At 40.5% G+C, this 21,285-nt stretch overlaps 1 long non-coding RNA gene across 5 annotated transcripts in view; it reads left to right on the plus strand.

Annotated features, from left to right (window-relative positions):
• The window catches only part of LOC127491312 (uncharacterized), a 44,831-nt gene that overhangs the window by 16,864 nt on the left and 6,682 nt on the right, over window positions 1–21,285 (plus strand). For 2 of the 5 annotated variants that reach the window (XR_016224680.1, XR_016224683.1), the window contains one exon: window positions 4,775–9,776. The exons of the other annotated variants lie outside the window; for them this stretch is intronic. This is a non-coding gene — a long non-coding RNA (uncharacterized LOC127491312). Of the gene's footprint in view, window positions 1–4,774; window positions 9,777–21,285 lie in introns of those variants that run through there. 5 annotated transcript variants of the gene reach the window in all.

Raw genomic sequence — 21,285 nt, forward strand, 5'->3', positions numbered from 1 at the left:
CATAATGAGCTCAACTTCTTCACTGGATGACTAGGGATGATGGTGTATACATCATAGATATGTTAATGGGAATCCAATGAGATAACAGTGGTAACCTCAGACAGGCACTTGTTTTTACCTTCAGTTGATCTGAATCATCAGTGTACAGGCAAACAACTTCACAGATACACACACAATTTCACATACCCCTCACACACTATTCTCTTACATTTCCAGAGGTGTGCTTAGGGAGTGAAGGAGTGTGAAACAACCTTTGATTAAAAAAAAAAAATTGGTTATTTCATTGTAGAGGAGAAAGATTGACAGGATGAAATGAGAAGAAACACAGGCAGGCAGACAGACAGGCAGAACTTCCTTCTGCTTGTTCACTTCCAAGATGCCTTCCTGTGGAAGCTGAGAGGCTGCAACTCAATCTGCTGCACCCACGTGGGTGGCAAAGACCCAGCTGCTTGAGTCATTACCTACTGGCTCCCAGGGTGCAAATGAAAAGGAAATTGGAATCAGGAGACAGAACTGGGACTTGGACTCAGGCACTCTGATATGGAATACAAGCATCCCAACTGGCAGCTTGTATGCTAGGCCAAAGGCCAGTCCCTTAAAGAGCTTCTTTAGAACCCAACCTCAATCATCTGGAGGGAAAAAGGGATATTTAAAAATCTACTCTGTGTGTTTCATTTTTTAGAATACTGGTTATTAGTGCAAATGCTTGAACACCGTCTGTGTCCAAATCCAGGCACTATTACTTACTTGATGCAAGACCTTACATGTTTTGTTTGTTGTGACTTCTCTTTCAAATGGAGCTAATAACAGAACTGAACTCATAGACTTGTAATAAGAATTAAATTAATACATTAGAATAGTATCCACCTATAATAAGCTTATACAGGTTCTAGCTTTTAGAGCAGGTAAACTTTTATCTAGATTGAAAACTCAATTAAATACAGTCTTGTTTCATAAGACAATGACAGTGCTTTTCAGTTTCTGAAAAGGTAGTCGACAATAAGAGAAAAATCAAGCCATCCCAGGAGTCACCCTTTTACATTATTTATGTATCACGTACATGAAAGTTAGGCAAGAGAAAAGAAATCCATTTGTTTGCTGGCCTGTTATGAGTCAGATTTTAGGGCCACAAGTAGAATGAAACTAATGTGTGACACTGAGAAACAAGTTTCTTTTCTATTCAATATATTTCTTCTGACAAAGACTATCTTTTCTCAGGATGTTTACAGACATATAAATGAGGTTTTCAGACCATGTTCACTGAAAAGGATTCTTGGTAGAAGAAAAAGAAACAAATGGAAATTTTTTTTTATTAAATTCTGACTAGTTTCCAGTCTGGGGACAAAAATTCTGCCTCATCCATTGGTTCTGAAAACCATGACTTATACAGACGACTCAGAAGGAAGACACCTGAAGATGTCCAGTGTATCAAGCCTCTCCTGGAATGAATTTCCTTTCTTTTTGTCTTTCCAATTTTTGTTCTTCAATATTAACTCAGATATAATCTCTTTCAAGATGTTTTCCTCAATCTTCTCTATTCATACAAAGGGTGAATCCAAGATCATTTGTTAGGCTCTAGTCCTTAGACAGGCCACCATCAACTTAGCCCTTCATGTGTTTGATGCTTGTGCCACTATCATTACAGTTGCTTTCAGAATGATGGTAGAGGAGTAGTCAATAAAACACACTTCTCCAGGGTAGAGACTGCTGTTGGCTCTTCCCAGGAAATATCCACAGAAGGTCTGAGAAACCCTTCTTAACTGTATTCTCCTAGAATTTTCTAGCTCCTTTCTTGAGGTCATATGCAATTTTACTACCTCTATCAAAGCTATTACCATGCTGGTCCTTGATAATCACCATGGAAACCCTCCAAAACAAGTCGATAAATTCTTTGTGGGCAGAAATTTTCTCTTAATCATCTCTGAATCCATGGCTCTTAGCAAAAAGCCTGACATAAAATCAGTGTTCAATACATATACATCATTTATAGAAATAAAAACAGATGAATGAAGGAGATAGGGAAAGAAACTCCAGAAAAAAGAGCTAGAAATGATAGGCACTGTTATCTGGTCCATCCTCTGATTCTGCATCTCAGATATTCTGAGACCCCATACTCTTCAGGGATGGAGGGCATTTTTATTGCTTTTAACACTGGCTGTCTCTGAACATGTGCATTTGAGAGCATATGTGTGCCTTCAGAAAGAATATTAAACTCCCATCCTACAAATAGTTCTGCATCCTCAAACGGATTTGTCCCATAGACAATTTAAAAGATCAGTGTGGAGTAAGATTTGCCTTACACAGGATGAGAAATGAAAGATACATAGGGAAGCTTTATTCTTCAATGGAAAACTGGGTGTTCCAAAAAGAACTACCTTTTCCCATTCAGTGATCCTCTGTAGCATGACGCCCTTATTGTGATGTGCGCTTATTAGAAACAGCCATTCTTGAAAGATATCTCATGGTCTTTTGAGTGCCTGCAGGCTTCCAATGCATTTGTACATACAACTAAACCTGTATATGCTACCAACCCTTACTGATGAAACAGGACTATTTTAGCTTTTGTAACTGCCACCTGATCCTAGAATTGGGCCTTTTATAATTATTTTAATGATTACATTTTGCTTCTGAGTATAGACAAAGGGAGTTTTAAAATATTTAATTGATTTACAGTACATTCAAATATGCATGATTCCAGTTTAATTAGTCTAAAATTAACACATGCCACTCTTTTTTTTTTTAAAAGATTTTATTTATTTTATTTGAGAGTTAGAGTTACAGGCAGTGAGAGGGAGAAACAGAGAGAAAGGTCTTCCTTCTGTTGGTTGGTTCACTCCCCAAATAGCTGCAATGGCCAGAGCTGCGCTGATCTGAAGCCAGGAGCCAGGAGCCAGGAGCCAGGAGCCAGGAGCCAGGAGCCAGGAGCTTCTTCTGGGTCTCCCAGGTGGGTGCAGGGGCCCAAGGACTTGGGCCATCTTCTACTGCTTTCCTAGGCCACAGCAGAGAGCTGGACTGAAAGAGGGGCAGCCGGGTCTCGAACTGGTGCCTATATGGGATGCTCGCGCCAAAGGCAGAGGATTAACCTACTGTGCCACAGCGCTGGCCCCGGCACATGCCATTCTTTTACAAGGACTTTGTCATCATTTTTTCCCATCATTTAACTAAGGATATGTAAAAGTGCACCCCTATATTTATATTTACAAAATGTTTCTTAGAAACAAATACCCTTACAGAATAACTTTAGGGGCTGGAGCATTGGCACAGTGGGTTAATCCTCCGCCTGAGGCGCTGGCATCCCATATGGGCGCTGGTTGTAGTCCTGGCTGCTCCTCTTTCAATCCAGCTCTCTGCTATGGCCTGGGAAAGCAGGGGAAGATGGCCCAAGTGCTTGAGCCCCTGCACCTGCATGGGAGACTGAGAGGAAGTACCTGGCTCCTGGCTTCAGATCGGCGCAGCTCCAGCCATTGCGGCCATTTGAGGAGTGAACATTTGGGGAGTGAAGGAAGACCTTTCTCTCTGTCTCTCCCTCTCACTGTCTGTAACTCTACCTCTCAAATAAATAAAACCTTTAAAAAATACTTTCATAATATTTAGTTGAAACCATTTTATTCAAAATCCCAAGGTAATACTTGTAACAAAACTTCAGAAATTATGATCGTAGGTTTTATATAAAGATGATTGTGGCTTTCCTCTCAAGATTTTGTTTCTATGATAAATAAAAAGAAAGCAATTATTGAAAAGATTGTTCCATTACTAAGTGAACTGATAAGAAAGATTGCCAATAAAATACAGTTTTAGAGGTGGATGTTTGGTGTAGAGGTTGAGTCCTGACCCTCCTCATCCAGCTTCCTGCTAATGCATACCCTGGAAGACAACAGGTGATGGCACAAGTAGTTGGGTCCTTGTCACTCATGTGGGAGACCCATACTGAGTTCTGGGCCCCTGGATCTGACTTGACTAATTCCCAGCTGTTGCAGGCATTTGGTGAATGTACTGCAATGGGAGCTCATTATCTCCCTCTCCTCTCTCCTCTCTCCTCTCTCCTCTCTCCTCTCTCCTCTCTCCTCTCTCCTCTCTCCTCTCTCCTCTCTCCTCTCTCCTCTCTCCTCTCTCCTCTCTCCTCTCTCCTCTCTCCTCTCTCCTCTCTCTCCTCTCTCCTCTCTCCTCTCTCCTCTCTCCTCTCTCCTCTCTCTCCTCTCTCCTCTCTCTCCTCTCTCCTCTCTCCTCTCTCTGCTCTCTCCTCTCTTCTCCCTCTCTCCTCTCTCCTCTCTCCTCTCCCCTCCCTCTCTCTCCTCTCCCTCTCCCTCTCCCTCTTCCTCTCTCTCTCTGCCTTTCAAATAAATAAGTATATACAAGTTTGAAAAATTTTTAAAATGCATGTTTTAATGCTTAGGTATTTCAGAGAAGAATGCCAAAAACATCATATATTAATTTAGAAGTTTAAAAGTAAGAATTTTCCAAGTGCCTGATTTTGTTTCCAACATTCTCTACCACTTGCAGATGCTCTGAGAATTCAGAAGCACGTGGGATGTGTGTCTATAATCCGTAACTTTGATAAAACTTGCATGAATGCAGCAGAATTAGATGTGTTTTTTTTTTTGCAAACATATGCATCTCCTTTTTCTGTTACGATTCTATCAATTCATTTCACAAATGATGTGTTAGTTGCTTTACAACTAAACTCTAAAGAAATATGCCTTATTGGGGGTGTTGGGCCGTGGAAGGCTAAGCTGTTGTCTGCAATGCTGATATTCCATATGGGCGCTGGTTCTAGTTCCAGTTGCTCTACTTGTGATCCAGCTCCTTGGTAATGTGTTTGGGAAAGCAGTGGAAGATGGCCCAAGTGCTTCGGCCCCTGCCACCCATGTGGGAGACCCAGATGGAGTTCCAGGTTCCTGGCTTCAGCATGGCCCAGCTCCAGCTGTTGCAGCCCTTTGGGAAATGACTGATTGGGTGGAAGATATCTCTGTCTCTCCCTCTCTAGAAGTGTGCCTTTTCAATAAATAAATCTTTTAAAAAATACACTTTATTGAGTATGTTGATAAGATATATTTTATGCATAACTACCCAAGTTGTCTGAATAAATTTCAGAAGACCCCTAATGCTATCCTTACCCTTCTCCTTTGTCATGTCCACCAACTATGACTAAGCCAAGGATCCATCAGCAATGCCTGGGTGCACTCGGGGATTTGAAGTCATCTGCAAACCTTCAGAAACTTATGATGAGCTGTCTTTGTCTACATTCTTAATCTTTAATTATTTATTTTTTACTTGAAAAGTAGAGTTATAGAGAAACACACACATACACACACACACAGAGAGAGAGAAAGAGAGAGAGAGAGAGAGAGAGTTCTTTCATCCACTGGTTCACACCCCAAATGTCCTCAACAGCCAGGGCTGGGCAAGGCTGAATAACAGGAGCCAGGAAATCCAGGGGCCAAAAAATAAATTCTGGTCTTGAACATGGGTAGCTGGGGTCTAAGCATTTTGCCATCATCAGCTGCCTCCCAGATGTATTAGCAGGAATTAGGATAGGAAGCAGAGGATCAGGGACTTGAATTGGCTCTTCCATATAGAACATGGGTGCCCTCAGAGGCAGCTTAACCAGCAGCACCCACCCCTACCTGAAATTTTCATAGGAAAGCCTTTGTTAGATTTTCAGTGACCCTCCAAATGTTAAATCTTTATAAAAGTATAGGATTTGAGTATTATGAAGAATCAAACTAGGATTTATTAATCACTGATTGCATAACAGGATCTTCACATTCATAATGCATATATTTTCCCCTGTGTTATAATAAGATAGTTGGAATCATTTCTATTTTACAATGGGAATTTTAAACTGTGAGCAGTTAAGGGTTTTACGTTATAATGCTAGTAAGTGATTGAATGGACATTCAAACTTATATCCATATTGCTCCCAAATACATATATTTTCTGCTAAAATGCACTACCTTCCACAGTCAAAATATTTATTCAGCTAGTTGGTTGTATTTCAGAGTTTTATTTTTCTTTCATTGCTGACTAAAGAGGTATTCTGTAAAGAGAACTCTGTATTTCATTTCTGCTTTAGGAGAAGCTATTTTTTTACCAGCTGGATTTTTACATAGTGCTTGGTTTACCAAGATCATTTTTTTTCTTAAAGATCTTATTTATTTATTCAAAAGTCAGAGAGTTACACAGAGAGAAGAGAGGCAGAGAGAGAGAGAGAGAAGAGAGGTCTTCCATCTGCTGGTTCACTCCCCAATTGGCTGCAACGGCTGGAGCTGCGCCGATCTGAAGCCCGGAGTCAGGAGACAGGAGCTTCTTCTAGGTCTCCTATGTGGATGCAGGGGCCCAAGGACTTGGGCCTTCTTCTACTTCTATCCCAGGCCATAGCAGAGAGCTGGATCAGAAGAGGAGCAGCCGGAACTAGAACCGGCGCCCATATGGGATGCCAGCGCTTCAGGTCAGGGCATTAACCCGCTGTGCCATAGTGCCCACCCCACCAAGATCATTTCTAGCTTACATCTTTTTTTGTTTTGTTGTTTTTGTTTTGTTTTGTTTTGTTTTAGAAACTCATGTGAAGACTTTCTCTCAAGATTTATTTACTTATTTGAAAGGCAGAGTTACAGAGAGGGAGAGACAGGCAAAGAGAGAAGTCTTTCATTGTCTGATTCACTCTCCAAATGGCTGCCATGGCCAGGCAGGGCTGGATCAGGAACCATGAGCTTCTTCTGGGTCTCCCACATGGGTTCAGGAACCCAAGCATTCAGACTATCCTCTGCTGCTTTCCCAGGAGCATCAGCAGGGAGCTGGATCAGAAGTGGAGGAACCAGGACATGGACCAGTGCCCATGTGAGATGTCAGCGCTGAGCACTGGGGCTTTAACCCACTATGTCAAAGCACGGGTCCTTCCATGTCTTCTTACCAAGCTGTCAATTTGTGCACTACTCAGGCCAGAGATAAATAAGACCATTCCACAGATGGTATTCCTGCCTCTCACTTTTTGGCAATGGCTTATTGAAGTGTACTTGGTTCAGCTGAAGGTGCTACTGCTGCTATTTGGGAAGCTCAAAGGAAGTCAGCATTGCAGGATGTGTAAGCTGCTAAATTCAGAATGAAACAAAAATTAATACCATAGCAGCTCACTCTGAAATACAACAAGTACCAGGAGGTCAGATTCTAGTTTGTAACAAAGCTGGCTTTGTAATTTTTTATCTCGGTTTCACCTACTCATTTGACCTGTACAAGACTAATAAAGCCACTGCCTTGACCCATCAAGACAATTCAAGATCTTTTGTGAAAGTTCCTTTCATCTTCTATCAGCAGGTCTTAGGGAGTCTCCATATGCTCTGCAAGTAAAGGGAGAACATTCCTTGCTTTCGGTAATGAGAAAGGATGTCATAAGTGATATAGCATCTCAAAAGTTGATTTCACCTTCATTTGTGCTTTCTATTCTAGAATAAAGTAGCTCATTTTCCTAGTTTATACTAATATCATTAAACACTGTAATTGCAAACCAAGTGACTTCTGGCAGTCACTAATTTCTTACATCAGTTCCACATAAAGAGAACAGATGGAAACAGTTGCAGCACTCAGAGGACCCCGTATTTTTCTCTGTTAACAGGCATAAGCACCCAAGGAATTTATGATTCCTTATTTCACTACTTCCTGGATCTTACCCAAAGAGCATTTCTCTATTGCTATTGCAAGATCACAGTATCTTTCATTTGCACAGGAACTTTTTTCCTGAAGGAGTAGGTTCAGAACCTCAGGAAAGGTTAGCCCAGGGGGCAATGTTGATAGTTAGGGCAATGGTGAATAACTTGTTTTTCCTCTTTCTGACCTCCTATATATTCTGTGTCTTTTCATAGAAGTCGAGTAGAGTAGTCCATTGTGATGCCTTCCATCTTTTGAACAGCTTTGCTTAGAGAAACAATCAGCTGGTATTTTCATCTAAGTGATGCTTAGGGCATAGAGTGTTTTAAAATGATACCTTGACTTGTATTGTGAAGTATTGAACAGCATCAGAATGTCAACTTGCAAACTTGCATCTCCTTTGTTCCAGAACTGGGAATGATATGACAGATATTTGCCTTCCAAGAACAAGATCAGTTATAAATTCTTAAAAAAAAAAAAAAAGGCTGGTGCTATGGCACAGCAGGTTAAAGTAAAGTACCAGTCTGCAGTGCTGGCATCCCATATGGGTGCCAATTTGAGCCCCAGCTGCTTCACTTCTGATCCAGCTCCCTGCTAATATGCTTGAGAAAGCAGCAGAGGAAGGCCCAAGTGCTCAGGCCCCTGCATCCACGTGAGAGTCCCAGAAGAAGCTCCCGGCTCCTAGCTTTGGATCGTCTCAGCTCCGCCTGTTGTGGCCATTTGGGGATTGAACCAGTTGATGGAAAACATCTCTCCATCTGTATCTACCTCTCTCTGTAACTCTGCCTTCAAATAAATAAAAAAAATCTTAAAAGTAAAATAAACAAGTGAAAATTAAAAAGTACAGTGGTCAGGCTGGTGTTGTAGCCTAGTGGTAAAGCTGCTATCTGTACCACTGGCATCCCATGTGGGTGCAGGTTCAAGTTCTGGCTGCTCTTCCAATCGCGCTCCCTGCTAATGTGCTTGAGAAAGCAGCGGAAGATGGCGCAAGTCAAGTCCTGGGGTCCCTGCACCCAAGTGGGAGATCTGGAAGAAGCTCCTGGCTCCTGACTTTGGCCTGGTCCAGCTATTTTGGGAGTGAATCAGCTATCTCTGTCTTTGTCTCTGAAACTCTGCCTTTCAAATAAATAAGTCTTAAAAAAGGAAAAAAGCACAGTGGTGAAACCTATGGAATTTGTCTCTACCTAGAGTGCCTTAACTAGAAGTGGAAGTAGATTCCTAATCTATTCTATCATAGGATGGGCGAAGAAAATAATCTTAAAGTTTAATCCGAAGTCTAATGGTTTTATATTGGTCCTTGTGCTTTTTAGGGTTTCAGTTTATCTTAAAAAAAAATGTCTGGGCCTCTAACAGAACTGAAATGGACCTTAGAAGTCTGCTAAGGTTTTGTTTGTTTTTATTTGTTTTATATACTTTGTTTTCTAAAATCACAAAAGACTTTTGGAATGATATATAGCAAGCTTCTAGCATGGCTTAAACCAGTCTGCATTTTCTTGGTTTCCATCCTAGACTCTGCATTTTTGTATACCTTGTCTTGATAATTTTCTTGAGAGAGCTTTCTCATGGTCTGCCAGGCTCAATGAAGTATCCTTAGTGTATACTCTCCTACATGGCACTTCTGCCAGCTTTATATTACTTGTTTATTTGGGGGTTACTTGATCAATATCTACTCCTCTCACTTGATTCTTTTTATTTATTTATTTATTTTTGACAGGCAAAGTTAGACAGTGAGAGAGAGAGAGACAGAGAGAAAGGTCTTCCTTTTCCGTTGCTATGGCCGGTGCATTGTGGCCGGCGCGCTGTGCAGATCTGAAGCCAGGAGCCAGGTGCTTCTCCTGGTCTCCTATGGGGGTGCAGGGCCCAAGGACCTGGGCCATCCTCCACTGCACTCCCGGGCCACAGCAGAGAGCAGGACTGGAGAAGGAGCAACCGGGACAGAATCCGGCACCCCGACCAGGACTAGAACCCCAGGGTGCCGGCGCCGCAGGCTGAGGATTAGCCTAGTGAGCTGCAGCGCCGGCTACCTCTCACTTGATTCTAAATGTCACAAAACCTGAAACCTGTCTTTAAGTTTCTTTGTAGCACAGCGTCTTATACTAGCAAACTAAAACTGGTTTTTTAGTAATATTTATTAAATAAACTATGAATAAATTATGTTTTTAAATTCTCTATGCCTGGATTTACTAATTTTTAAAATCATATATCACTGTATACAGCTAGCACTTTTCGTAATCAGATAGAACATTTCCAAAGAGAAAGCGATTACTCAAAGAAGGTCCATTGCCAACACCTCACTAAATGTCTATCATATCTCCATGAACATGAGGTCTTCCAATAATGATTGTCTTTTGCAGACCTACTGTGCTAATAAAGTGGAAATAAACATCACAGGAGATTTCCCTATAGATCACTGAATACACAGTTAACATTCCACCTTATTGAGGCTGTGGGGCTGTGGGGCTGTGGGGCTGTGGGGCTGTGGGGCTGTGGGCCCCTTCAGACGTAGGTGGAATGTCCTTCACAAGCAGGCCGTCAGCTGTGGCTGAAAAGCCTGTCTCCAGGCCAACTGGCATCTCCCTCACTGATAGCTTCTTGTGCTGCAGGTGTGACCTTGCAGCTTTGAATCACACCTTCAGGATGGGTGCAGTCTTTCACCCACAGCTGGTGGGGGAAGGGGCTGAGCACATGGAGAGAGTCAGACCGGCTCCAGGAGATCCTGGCTATGTTGTGTGACCTTGCGGTTTTAAACCCTGCCTTCAAGTTAGTTACAATCTTCCACCCAGAGCTAGCAGAGGAGGGAGCTGAGCACCTAAGGAGATAGACAGTCTCCAGGAGACCTCCGCTATCTCCTTGAGCCCCATAAACATATGCATGTGAAGCACCACCTTCCACCTCCCAGTTAAATGGGCAACCTCAATAGGATAACCTGATGAACATATAGTAACGCCTTAAAAACCTGGGACACTTCCTCAAAGCCAGTGTCCCGCTCGGGTACTCTGCCTGGTCTCCTCTCAGACCAGATGCTTTCTCTGTCGCTTGCCAATCAAATAAAAGTTTCTGCTTCTTTGCAAATTGTTTTTCATATTTTTATTTCTATACTAAGCTGAGGAAAAGAACCCAAGAGGCTCACTCCAGCAAACACCCTCCCCTCTGTGACCGGTAACACTTACAATTGTGTTGGAGTGTTTTTTTTTTTTTTAATTTTGTTTACTTGAAAGGCAGAGTTACAGGGAGACAGAGAGAGACAGAGAGAGAGAGAGGTATTCTATCCCCTGGTTCACTCCCCAAATAGTGCCAGCCTGCATCTGTTTGTGTTTTAAGAAATGTGGTTTCCTTAACTTTTTCCTGCAATTAAATGATGAGGACTATGGTATCAATATATTATTGATGCCGTATATGATTTGTTATTTGTTTTCCCCAAGGAAATAGTGTAAATACATTTAGACGCTGATTTTCCTGACATAGGATAACTAACTCAAAAAATATTCTCAAGATTTCCTAACATCAGAGACTTACTTAAGAGTTCATTTTCCCATCCCCAAATCCATATATTACATCGCTTTACAAGAAATAATTTTATTATCAATTTTAATTGGCATGTTATCAGATGTATTTTATCCTGTGGAATGTTTGTTTATTGCAAAAATGCTACTATTAACTTGCATTTTAAATGACATATAGATGGTCCTTTATGCATTTTGACCTTGAGAAACAAGCTTCTCCAATCTTTGGCCCTCCTATGAAAAATGACATAAAATATACAAAAAATATAGATATTTAGCTATTTCCACAGGCACAAAAAATACTTTAGAAAAAAATTCATGTTTGTGGTGACTACTTGATGGTCCTGTGAAGCATATTTTTTCCTTCTTCATGAAAAGTTCCAACAAATATTTAACCACTAACAAATTCACTGAGTGAATAAATGAATTTCATAATAGAATAAGAGCTTTGGAAACAATAAAGTTTTTTTAAATATTTATTTATTTGAAAGGCAGAGTTACAGAGAGGCAAAGGCAGAGAGAGAGAGAAAGAGAGAGAGACAGACAGAGGACTTCCATTCACTGGCTTACTCCCCTATGGCCACAAGGGCTGGAGCTCAGCTGATCTGAAGACAGGAACCAGGAGCTTCCTCCTGGTCTCCCACAAGGGTACAGAGGCCCAAGGACCATCTTCTACTGCTTTCCCAGGTCATATCAGAGAGCTGGACGGGAAGTGGAGCAGCCGACTCAAACTGGCGCCCTTATGGGATGCCAGCACTGCAGGTGGTTACTTTACCCACTACGCCACAGTGCCAGTCCCAATAAAGTGTTTAATATTATGGTTTGACTAAATAAAGCTTAAAAATAATATGCTTATGGGTGGGTATTTGGTGTAGCTATTGAGATGCCACTTGGGAATCCCACATCCCATTCATTTCCAGGTGCCTGTGTTTGAGTCACAGCTCAAGCTCTTGATTCCAGCTTCCTGCTAAGGTGTACCCTGGAAGGCAGCAGGTTATGGAAATCTGCCATCCATGTGGTAGACATGGATGGATTGAGTTCGGGCTTCTGTCTTCAAACTATCCATCCTCATGTGTTGAAGGTATTTGAGGAGTGAATCAGCAGATAAGAGCTCTGATCTGTCATTCTCTTTCTCTTTCTGCCTCTCAAATTAAAAAAAAATACAAAAAAATAATACGCTTTAAAATAGTATTAAAAATTTTGGGCGGTCCAGCACTGTAGTGTAGTAGGCTAAGAAGCCTTTGCCTGTGGCACTGGCATCCCATGTGGGCACCAGTTCACATCCTGGCTGCTCCTTTTCTGATCCAGCACTTTGCTTATGGCCTGGGATAGCAGTAGAAAATGGCCCAAGTTCTTAGGCCCCTGCACCCACGTGGGAGACCTGGAAGAATCTCCTGGTTTTGGATAGGTCCAGCTTTAGCCATTTAGGCCATGTGGGGAGTGAACCAGTGGATGGAAGACCTTTCTCTATATATTTCTTTCTCTGTATCTGTAATTCTACCTCTCAAATAAATAAATAAAATCTTAAATTTTTTAAAAGAAGGAAATATTGAATCATCTAAATAACACGTAAGTTTAGTATTACCCACCCAGTTCTTACGTGGTATAATTATTACCTGAAGAACAGCTTTGCTAGTCTATCTTCTGCATTAGTAGGGCTACAGGAAGTTAAGTATGCAAAGGATATTTACTACAAAATACACAATAATTCACTGCCTCTTGTGTAAGGAAAGTCCAGTTCCCTCAGACTCAGTTGTTGGTTTAGTGAGGAAAATTCCTCTTTTGTTAGTAAAGAAACTGTGTGGGAGGGAAGTTATGGGGGTGGGGGGAAGCCATTGTAATCCATAAAAAAAAAAAAAAAAAAGAAACTGTGACAATTTCAACAAAAAAAATCTTTAATTGTGAGATTGTGAAATATCATGTATTTGACAAATATTTTATTTCAGATAAAAAATGGGTTGAATTAGAACACAAGAGAAAAGAAAATTGGATTTGTAAAAGAATGAAGAAAGTCATAAAAATAGATTTGTTAACTTCAATACAGTTTGGATAGGATCTCAGTAGCATCCTTGAGAAAGGAGGCATTCTTACTTCACATGCAAGTAAAGTATCAATATTAACACAAGACAAAGGAAATATATTCAATGAGTTAATAGAACAGCTAATTGTCCAGCTAGATGTTAAATTTAAAAGTATATAGTCTAATCTCAAATAAATAAAAAAAAACGATTTATACATAATTACACAGTACTAGTTTGAATATGACATGGATAAATATCTTGACAGATACTAAATAAAATAGCATTTAGCAATAAAATGTTTTTCTTGTATCTATAATCTCTTCCTGTGGACAAATGACACAGCCCATCTACACATCTAAACCAGAAATGTTGTTTGAATGATAGACAAAGGCCTATTGTGTATTTGGAGTACTGCAGCTTCTTGTTGCAAATATTCTTGTTTTTATACTGAAGCAAACAACAAAAATAACACTAAGACATAGATCATGTTGGAGTTTGAGAGTGAGGTGATAACTCTTCATTGTTTTAGCCAAAAAGATTGCTGGATATTTCAGGAAAGCAATTTTTTTTAAATTTTTTTTTTTTTGACAGGCAGAGTGGACAGTGAGAGAGAGAGACAGAGAGAAAGGTCTTCCTTTTTGCCGTTGGTTCACCCTCCAATGGCCGCCACGGCTGGCGTACTGCGCTGACCCGAAGGCAGGAGCCAGGTACTTATCCTGGTCTCCCATGGTGTGCAGGGCCCAAGTACTTGGGCCATCCTCCACTGCACTCCCGGGCCACAGCAGAAAGCGGGCCTGGAAGAGGGGCGACCGGGACTAGAACCTGGTATGCCGGCCCCGCAGGTGGAGGATTAGCCTATTGAGCTGCAGCACCGGCCCAGGAAAGCAATTTATTTAGCCAAAATATTGCGCACCAGGGGGCAAAGACCTTAACTAAATATTTAAAGCCTCAGGTTCTTTGTTGATTCAACAAAATCATTAAGCAAGCATTGCCCTGGGACTAGGGGAGACACACCCATCTGACTGAGACAGGCAGTGGTCCTTTGACAGCCTGAGGCAGCTCAACTGCAGAAGAGAAAAGCACTTGGTAGTGGGGAAAAGGCAGACCTTTCCGAAGCAGGAACTGCTGTATGCAGGTCACTCAGGTCTCACGGAGGCAGGGCAGCACTGGAGGAGCTGTAGGGATTCCCAGGGCCTAGGAATCTTCCTGAGGCAGTGCCCTCCTGATGCACATCAGTTACTTCTATTGAGAACCAGCCAAGAGTTCAGAAGCTTTCAGACCCAAGGATTTCTCTTGACTGAGATGTAGGCTTGCTGTTGATTTAGTTTCTTTTCCCACAGGTATAAAGACTCAGAGAGACAGAAAGTGTCCCACAAGATTAGGATTAGAAAGGCTGTGGTTTTCGGTTTTTCCTTGTTTGTTTGTTTTTGTTTTTGAAATCAACAGTAGCCTTCCCAGCTGCCTTAAGGATCCACTCTACCACAGAGGTCCCACGTAGTGGAAAGGAAGACCATTGTCTCACCAAGAGAAAAGCTTCTTACTCAAGGCAGCGTCTACAGAGTGGGCCTTAGATCTACACAAACCCTGTCTAAACTCATAGTCAAAACTTGCGAAGACAAGGTTATGATACAATGAAATGTTGAAGAGTTTGAGTTGTGTTGTATGGATGAGAATATTTGTTGAGATGAATGTAAAGCCAGAGGTCTGGGTATAAAATATATATTGTTCTTTAACGTATGTAAGGACTTCATCTGATTTTGGCTCTAAAGGTTAAAGAACTAGGAAGCCATCTGTCTGGGTTCTCTGAAGAAACATAGCTAACAAAATGCATACTGGTGAGTCTGTGTGTGTGTGGTGTATCTACCTCTATCCCTGTTGCTGTCTGTCTCTGTTTATCTAACTCGTTTGAGAAAGGAATTTATTTTTAAGGAATTGGCTCCCAAGATTTTGGAGGTTTAGGAAGTCCAGAATTCAATGGGATAAGTCACCAAGGTGGAGACTCAGAGAAAACATGCTTTTTGAGTCCAAAGACAGCCTGCTGGAATAATCTTTCTTGCTCAAGGAACATAAGCCTATATTCTATTATGACCCTTCAGCTGACTGAATGAGGTTCACCCAAATTAAGGAGAGCATTCTATTTTACTCAAATTCCACCAATCAAATGTTAATTTCATTCAAAAATCATCCTTTCAGAGACCTCAAGAATAAAATTTGGTCAAATATGCGGGTGCTATGGACCATCCAAGATTACACATAAAATTCACTGTCACCCAAATCTTTTCTCATCAAGTTATGATCAATCACCATTAGAAAGGAAGGCAAGGATATTGGGGGTTGATATTTTCAAGGTCTCTCCTCTTATTTATTCACTTATTTTTACTTATTCATTTTTATGTTTAACAATTTTTGACATTTTGACACTTGTACTTAATATGTAAATACTATATACAATTTTTCTTGAAAGTGGGGATATAAAATCACATAATATGAAATTCATGATGTGGATCATAAAGTGAGGAAAGCCAGCCAAATTTTTACACAGCAGGTATAATTTAATGCAGACAACAATTATAACTATCTACAACAAATAATACGCTATATGTGTATATTAACTTCCATACATGACAGAAAACATGGAGAACCTGTCTTTTTTTCAAGCTGAAATAAGATCACATTAAAACTCTCTAGTTCTCCAGGAAGATGTTTAAGCTTGGGGGCCAGCACTGTGGTGTATTGGGTAAAGTAGCTGCCTGCAGCTCCAGCATCCTATATGAATACCAGTTGGAGTCCTGGCTGCTCCACTTCTGATCCAGCTCCCTGCTAATGCACCTGGGAAAGCAGTGGATGATGGCCCAAATGCTTGGGTCCCTGCACCCATGTGGGAGACCCAGAAGAAGCTCCTGGCTCCTGGCTTCAGAACAGCTGAGCTCCAGCCCTTGCAGTCATTTGGGAAGTGAACCAGTGAGTGGAAGATTCTCTCTGTGTCTCTTTCTCTGTCTATGTCTCTGTCTCTCTGTCTCTCCCTTTCTCTCTGTAACAAAACTTTTCAAATAAAATAAATAAATAAATAAGTAAAAAGATGCTTAAGCTCAACCTCTTCAATTAGGTCACAGTTGTGTTGCTATAATCCAAACATACTTTTTTGCGTTCCAGAACCCAAAAGAAACTTGAAAGTTCTATTGCTAGGGAGAGAACTATTTGTGTTCCCAAAGATAAAGACAGAAAAAGAAAATGGAAACTGATCACTGGAGAGGGCTTCTCTGGGTTTAGAAATAAGGGTATTGACTGTGGAGTCACCTAGGGAAAATAAAACCATTATCCTTGAGGAGAACTTGAAGGAGGCCACCTGCACCTGTGTGGAACTGGCAGAGTAATTTCAAGGGCACCTCAAAATAAACAAAGCACAGATGAAAGAAATTACAGGCAGAACAAATTCCCACCTGTTCCAAGACATTTTCCCAATCTAGGTTACTGAGACCTCACTGTAGCCTGGACTAGTAGAAGACCATGCACTAGGGTATGCAGAAGTGAAGATATTAGTAGATATTTGTTGATGACACCAGAATCTTTTCTGTCTCCGCCCTAATGTCTGAATTCTTGATTCCCTTTAGAGATCTCTTATTATCCTTAGGTTTTACAGGCAAAAAGGGGAAGGCCAGAAGTGAAAACACTGAAACTGTGTTCTTATCAATCTGACAGGCAGCCAGTTTTAATATAATATGGAGAAAAAGTACTGGGGAGAAGTTTTTTTTTTTTTTTATTTTTTGACAGGCAGAGTAGACTGTGAGAGAGAGAGAGAGAGACAGAGAGAAAGGTCTTCCTTTGCCGTTGGTTCACCCTCCAATGGCCGCCGAGGCCGGCGCGCTGTGGCCGGCGCACCGCGCTGATCCGAAGGCAGGAGCCAGGTACTTATCCTGGTCTCCCATGGGGTGCAGGGCCCAAGCACTTGGGCCATCCTCCACTGCACTCCCTGGCCACAGCAGAGAGCTGGCCTGGAAGAGGGGCAACCGGGACAAGAACCTGGTGTGCCGGCGCCGCAAGACAGAGGATTAGCCTAGTGAGCCGCGGCTCCAGCTGAGAAGTTTTAATATACAGCATCATTTTATCAACATTAAGAATTGGCAAACTTTCAAAATTTCCCTCATTTTATAGATAAAATTGTGAACTTAGGTGCTAAGTAACTTACTGAGATCTTTCAGGAAATATGTGGAAAAGATTTATATTTTGTATATGTTTCAACATTTTAGCGACTTTATCTGCTTCATTAAAAATGTCAAGGGTCTGGTGCTGTGGCACTGTAGGTTTATCCTCCGCCTGCAGCGCCAGCATTCCACAAGGGCACTGGTTCTAGAACCGGCTGCTCCTGTTCTGTTCCAGATCTCTGCCTATGGCCTGGGAAAGCGATAGAAGATGGTCCAAGCACTTGGACCCCTGCACCTGCATGGGAGAGTTGGAAGAAGTTCCTGGCTCCTGGCCTTGGACTGGCCCAGCTCCAGCCGTTGCGCCCATTTGGGGAGTGAACCAGCAGATGGAAGACCTTTCTCTCTGTATCTCCCTCTCACTGTCTCTAACTCTACCTCTCTGATAAATAAATAAAATATTTTAAATACAATATAATAATTCAAGATTATGAACAATTTTGAAAATATGATTTTGTTGTTGTCAAAGATATTACTTAGAAAAGAATTTTTTTCCTTTTGGTGCTATGTAAGAATCAGCCTCTTTGTGTCTGATAATTTAATTTCCAAAAGTCTCAGCTTTTCTCCAACTATGATAAGATCATAAATGTTCATCAGGTCATGTATAATGTATCATCTTTCTTTTGTTCATGTGGGAGCTATTATTTTATTCAACAATAGCCCTTGCAGTTAAAACTTTGGAAGATGGTTGTCAGCATGTGTAGAACACTTATGGAAATCAAGGCCAAAAAGATGTATTTAGAATTGACCTCCTCATATCTGACAAGAGCATACACATCTTGGAAAAACATTAGTTTCAACCTTAGACACTGGTCCACAGTTTACTGTGAACACTTCACTGAGGGTTTGGTGATTTAAAAAATGATATGGAAATTCTACACACACACAGAGTATTCGAGTAAGATTTTGAAGAGAAGGGACCCATTCTTCTGAGGTGGAGGACTCCTTTAAAGAGGAAATAAAATATACTATGTATGTTTGCATTCCTATATACACTTTTGAAAATAAACAGTGTATAGGATAGATATTAGACTAGTTATTGTAGGTGGTGTTCCTGGTTAGCATGCAATACAACTTCAGAAACACTATTGAAAGAAATTTACTTATAATGATAATTCACTAGGAATACACTTGCATACTCAATATTGAATAAGACACAAATGAAAAAAAATTGGGAAGTTACAATGTCCTTTTTCCAAATTATATTTTTTTAAGATTTATTTTATTTATTTGAAAGACAGAGTTACAGAGAGTGGTTGAGGCACAGAGAGAGGTCTTCCATCCACTGGTTAACTCCCCAGATGGCCACAATGCCAGAGCTGCGCCCATTTGAAGCCAGGAGCCAGGAGCTTCTTCTGGGTCTCCCATGAGGGTGCTGGGACCCAAGGACTTGGGCCATCTTCTACTGCTTTCCTAGGCCATAGCAGAGAGTTGGATTGGAAGAGGAGCAGTCGGGACTAGAATTGGCCTCCATATGGGATGCCGGCGCTTCAGGCCAGGGCGTTAATCCGCTGTGCCACAGTGCAGGCCCCCTCCAAATTATATTTAAAATGATATTCAACTGTGCTATATTCTACTGTCACAGGAAAGATTTTTTCTCTTTAGCTCTTCAGGTTTATGAAGTTATAGTGCTTGCTTTCAATACAAAAGAAGTTATCCAATAGATGGTTTAGTTTAATTACAGTGGATGATCTGCTTTAGTTGTGAATGAAGACATACAAAGGATTACCGTTTATCATATGAAAATGCCACGGGCTGATCATTATTTAGCCAACTTGACTGAGTCTTGATCCTGTGGTCATTGACACTGAGCATCCTAGGAGGGAAGTATTTCTCGAAGGGAAGGAGAAAGTCAAGAAAGATTAAATTTCTCTTCCTGGTATCAAGAACTTATTCTTCAATAATGTCAATACCATAGGACAGAAACACACATGGGTAGGAAATTCAGAAACCTGTAAAGACTTAAAAGTCACAACTTGGAATACGTACGTTTTTGCCTAAAGCCCAGTGTATATAGCAGAGACCAACACTTAAATATAAGAATTCAACCCAGATCTTCCAAGTTGGTTTCATCTTGCATCACTAATGGCTCATCAAGTTTTTAGCAACTTCTTCAGGGAAAGTTCATTGGATCCATTTTCATATTTAGTTTTGCAATGTAGGCTGTTATTGTCACTTTAGAGTTGAATAAAAACAGGCTTTGAGAGAACAACTAATTCTCCTAAAGTCACACAGGACTTTAGTGGTGGAGCCAGTACTCCAAATTGTGTTGTTCCACTGTCTGTGTTTGTTAACTACTGTGTTGCTTCCTCCTTTTATTGTTAACTTTTTTCACCTTTTTATTATGAAAAATTTTAGTTTCAGATAAAGTTGCACAAATAGTGCATAGTGTCCCAGGTACCAACTTTCCACTAACTTTATCCAATGGTAACATTTTGTGTAAATTTAATACAATATCCAAACCAGGAAATTTACATTAGCATGACATTTCATTAGACTGCAGTTATTATTTCTTATTTGTATCTTACCAATGCATATTTATATAATTACAAATAAGTCATATTGCAATATTAGACTTGTATATGTGGAGTCAGCTGAATCACAGATAATTTACAGATGAAGTTCTTCTATAGACTATACCATACATAGAGAATGAATTTTCATTACAAGTGCAATTGCAGAGCCTTAAGAAAAGCAGGTCTTAACAAGTTGTGGCTACCTGACATTAAATAAAAATAGTCACATCACAGATCCAATTTTCTTTTAAGAGCAAGTGTTCAGTACATTTTTTAATATCAAGTGGTCAGTGCCGAGCTCATTTTATCTGAGTCATAAAGTTCAGAAAAGAAATATAAAAATCAATCAAAATGAGAATATAGTGAAATAGAAGATTTATAAACAGATGTATGAGTTTTGAGTAGATTCCCTGAATCACGCATGGGTGAGTAGCAAACACTTCAGGGCTTTGTGCCTCAAGGCAGAAGCCTTGGAATGGACTAAAGAAGGAAAGAGTTTTTACTTTCCCTATCTCTTTCAATTGCCCTAACAAACAGAAATAGGCAGTAAAAAATTTTCCTGAAATGAAAGAATAGACCTACTCAATTTATCTGGTAAAAAAAGGGAGTCTATATAAATACATTTTTTTAAATAAAATTCAGACTAAAAGAAAAAAATCAAATACATATACAGTGTGTATTTGCAGCCGGCTAAATAGTTGCCATAGGATTTTTGCTATTGACGGGCAGGTTCCTATTAGTCAGTAGGAAATGGTTTTTAGGAAACACTTTCAAATAAATTGGCCCATAATGATAGCACTCAGAGAAAAATAGGTGGTTTATAAAGCACTTCTCACACATTGGGAATTTTTTGAAGAATTAAGTGGATATGTGGATAGGTGAAGGTTCACACTATCATCATCTATAAGGCTTAACATGCTATTGACTCTTTACAAAACTAAAAGTCGAGAAGAATCAGAGAAGGTGGGTTTTCTGTGGGCAGTACAGGATATCTGTCACCTATTTTCAGTTTTAAGATTTTTTTCCTCCCATATAGCTCTTTCATATTTCTGAAAACAACTTTCTTTTTCTTTCTTTCTTGCCATCATTCATGTTTTTTTCACCTGTTTTTCATTTCTTCCTCCATCTTGTCATGCCTCCACACACAAAAATTATTTTGCTTCTTATTCTTAATATAAACACCCCATTGTGTGTTTGTTCCTCTTGATTGTACAGATGACTATACAACAACTTGGACTGTACTGTATGTTCTCAGAACTGAGTATAGTGTTTGGCACACTATTAGACCATAAGCGAAATAACTATTAAGTAGGTGATTCTAGTATAAACATACAGCAAGCATCTGTAACCTCACTGTATTTTACATGCTGTGATGGAGTCGGGATTCCAAGCAGAGTGCCTCTTC

The sequence above is a fragment of the Oryctolagus cuniculus genome, chromosome 18, assembly GCF_051225735.1.
Source record: "Oryctolagus cuniculus isolate XC-2025 breed Fujian yellow rabbit chromosome 18, ASM5122573v1, whole genome shotgun sequence".
Classification (NCBI taxonomy): domain Eukaryota; kingdom Metazoa; phylum Chordata; class Mammalia; order Lagomorpha; family Leporidae; genus Oryctolagus; species Oryctolagus cuniculus.